We start from the raw sequence: 3788 nt of genomic DNA, 5'->3' as shown, positions 1-3788 counted from the left end.
CCCCTCTCTTACCTTCTCTTCGATACCTATTACTCCTATTTTCTTTTTAATAATCTCATTTCTAATTTTATCCATCCTTGTATGTCCGCACATCCATCTCAACATCCTCATCTCGGCCACACTCATTGCAGACATATGTTGTCTTTTCGTGGCACAACATTTGCTACCATACAATAATGCGGGTCTTATGGCGGTACGGTAGAATTTTCCTTTCAACTGTAGGGGAACCTTACGATCACAAAGAACCCCCGTGGTTTGTCTCCATTTCATCCAATCCGCTTTTATTCTATGACTAACATCTTCGTCACAACCTCCATCCTTTTGAAGGATTGACCCAAGATATTTAAAATGCGGGTTTTGAGGTACTGATCATCCTTGCAAGTGAATTCCCACATCACTAGAACGCCTGCCACTAAAGTCGCATCCAAATTCCTTTGGTAGGATATACAACGGTTGAGAGCTGGTTTTAAACTCTCTGTAGTCCATAACATTAAGCTTTTCTTCATCTCTGTAGTTATTAGCTAGATTCGCCCACTCCCAAATACCTTTTTTGAGAGTTACTTCCTGTCCAAAGTGACAAGAAAATATATATTTCAAAACAGAGTTGTATTGTAAACTCGTGTTGGAAACTGGTTCAAGACCTGTTATCGAAGCTGAAGCTGGAGTTGGAGCTGGAGTTTCTAAAGTATTGGAGTAGAAATAGTGGTTGTCATGTTTTTTTTCTGACACGTAGTCATTCAGCAGTTTGTTTTATTAACTTCCATTAGTGTGCAGTTATTTTTTTCTTTCGTACTTATGTAGAACCTCTGTATGTTTTAATCATGAAATGAAATCAGAAAATTGAGCTAATAACTACAGAGATGAAGAAAAGCTTAATGTTATGGACTACAGAGAGTTTAAAACCAGCTCTCAACCGTTGTATATCCTACCAAAGGAATTTGGATGCGACTTTAGTGGCAGGCGTTCTAGTGATGTGGGAATTCACTTGCAAGGATGATCAGTACCTCAAAACCCGCATTTTAAATATCTTGGGTCAATCCTTCAAAAGGATGGAGGTTGTGACGAAGATGTTAGTCATAGACTACTACGGCAACTTTCACGTTTTCGCAGCCTTAATATATATATATTTTTAATTTAATTTTATTATTATTATTAAAATCTAGATTTGTTACAAGTATAATGAGATATTTTCAAAGAGAAACTCCTATATCAAGTATGAAGTGATCCGCTTGTAGAAAAATGATAAAACATTTATTTATCTACAGTATTGTTTTCTTGGTGTATACAAAAGTTGAACAGTTCAAGATATTGCGATCACTCTCTAGGAAGTGTAACCAACAATATATCACTACGTAAGGTTCAAAGTTAAAAGCTACCTATCCAAACACAATACACTCACATTGAGCTACCTTTGCATTGCATATCATTTGCACACGGTGGCGGACCAAAAACATTTTATGAATGGGGTCACTAATGTATATACATATAAATTTATAAGTATAAACTTAATTTCATTGGGGGTCATACAATAATTTTACATAAAATTATATAAAATTTATGAAGAAAACAAAAAAAAATTCTACAAGTAGTGGGGCCCTGTGACCCCACTATGGATCAAATGGGTCCGCCCATGTTTGCACATAGTGCACTAGTTGCATGAGATTTATTTATTTTTTTACCTTATTCAAGATCAAGACCATATTTTGATTCTTATGGGGATTGTTGGATTTGCAGTTATTCGGAAGAATCAAAATGGGTCTAACCTGTGAGGTGACCGATCATAAGAGGTTCTAGAAAACCTTAAGTAAAAATATGTAGGGTATTGAGTTTTTATTGTTGATTGATATAAAAAATCTAATCACAATAAAATCTAATAAAAATCAATCATTCATGATATAATATCATAATCAAATCTTATAGATTTCAACATTAATACGAGATACTTTCCACTCTAGTATAAACTGGGATTGTAGATTAACTCATTTGACACACAGGACACAGAAAAAAATAAAGAAGAGAACATTCACATAATTCTCTTGCTAAGTTTGTTTGATATTCGGTAAAGTTTCTCTCGACTATAAAATCATTGTGTCATGAGAGCTCACCATTCTCCAATTATCTCAAAGATTTAGAGGTGACACTATTGGATTTTGAGTTTATTTGATAAAAATCAAAACGGGCCTAATCTGTGAGAAGTCCGATCCGTGGAAATTTTTAGAAAATCTAACAAAAAAGTTGCAGAATATTGAGAGAATATTCTTGATTGATTTAAAAAAATCAAATCAGAATAAAATCTGCAGAAAATCTATCGATATAATATCAAAATAAAATTTGATTGATTTTATCTTGAGATTCTCCCCTCTAGTATAAATAGGGATCTTGGGTTAACTAATTCTACACAGAAAAAAATAAACATTTTAGAAAAAAAAAAGAGCATTCACATCGTTGTTGTTGGGTTATCCGGGGATCTCATAAGCGAATCTAATTCCTAAGAGATCCATTCTAGGGTTTGCGCAGCGGATGTAAAACAAAAATTTTGATGAAACCCTAGAACCTATCATGCATGGTCTTGTAGAAACATTAGAACGTTTACCTCAATCGATCCGGGGCCTGTATCAATTGATCTGTTCGTCCGATCACTGTAGGCAGGAAGAATACCTTGCCCTCTACACGTATCCACACGGCGGAAAGGATTCCAACGGTTGGAACTTGTCTGCTAGGACTGAAGAACACCTTCTTCTTTGCGCAAAGGATTCAGGGATCTTTCTCTTAGGTTTTTCACTCTCCAAACCTCTCCCTAGGGTCTGAAATTCGTGCCAAAAGAGTTGGTGGCGTTCCCCCAAGTTTTTTCCTTTAAAACCCTAATTAGAGCGAGTTTAATAAATCCCGACGTCTGGACCGATCGGTCCAGACTTGGACCGATCGCTCTGGAGCTTTTTAACGTCTGGACCGATTCCGACCTCATACGTTACCTCTGGACCGACCGGTCTACGTCTAGACCGATCGGTCTGGGTTAGCTGGACCGATCGGTCCAGACCTTCTAGACCGGTCGGTCTGGCCTTCGCTCCACCGGGATTTTCTCGTCTCTCCTCGCGCATTCGTCATTTCCTGTGTGTGAGACCCTGTAGGCTCATCCGATATAGCAGTATAACACGAAATCTCTTATTTCGGTTTACAAATCATAGGCGGTCTCTAGCAAGACACTATGACTACCTATCTCGAATAGAGTTTGTTCGTGATCCTACGAACGCCAGCGATGATTCCGTTTGATGATTCTTTTGTATCACGATATCATATGTCGAATATAAGGCATGGACAAGCCACCTTATCTGATTCGACTGCTTTCTCGTTCACTGAGTTCGACTGTCTGAAATAGACGACGTTCGTCTATAGTGCGGCCACACATTTCTACAGTCTCGCTCACACGAGGGGCCCAGCGATATCTCTCTCTTTTACGAGAGGTACAAATCCCATCTTGACTATCTACAATCCAGCACATGATTCATTTCGTACCTGATACACGCCTTTATAGTCCTCCTGTTACGCAGGACGTTTGACGTAATCAAAGTACGCGACTCCTCATGTTGGATTCCGTAGATATATCAGGTCTTAGGATCCAATCATGGAACCGTCATATGAGATTCAAGTCATGACGCTATGACAGTGATCGTATCCAATACCTATGATCATCTATATGATCATCAATCACACATCATACTAGTCTTATTATGTCATCATTCCCATAATGACACAAGACTAGGGAGTTTAGTATCATTCATAATGATACA

The sequence above is a fragment of the Tarenaya hassleriana genome, unplaced genomic scaffold (genome assembly GCF_000463585.1).
Source record: "Tarenaya hassleriana unplaced genomic scaffold, ASM46358v1 Cleome107, whole genome shotgun sequence".
Taxonomy (NCBI): Eukaryota; Viridiplantae; Streptophyta; class Magnoliopsida; order Brassicales; family Cleomaceae; genus Tarenaya; species Tarenaya hassleriana.
The sequence above is the reverse complement of the archived record's forward strand: the minus strand, read 5'-3'. Positions refer to the sequence as shown.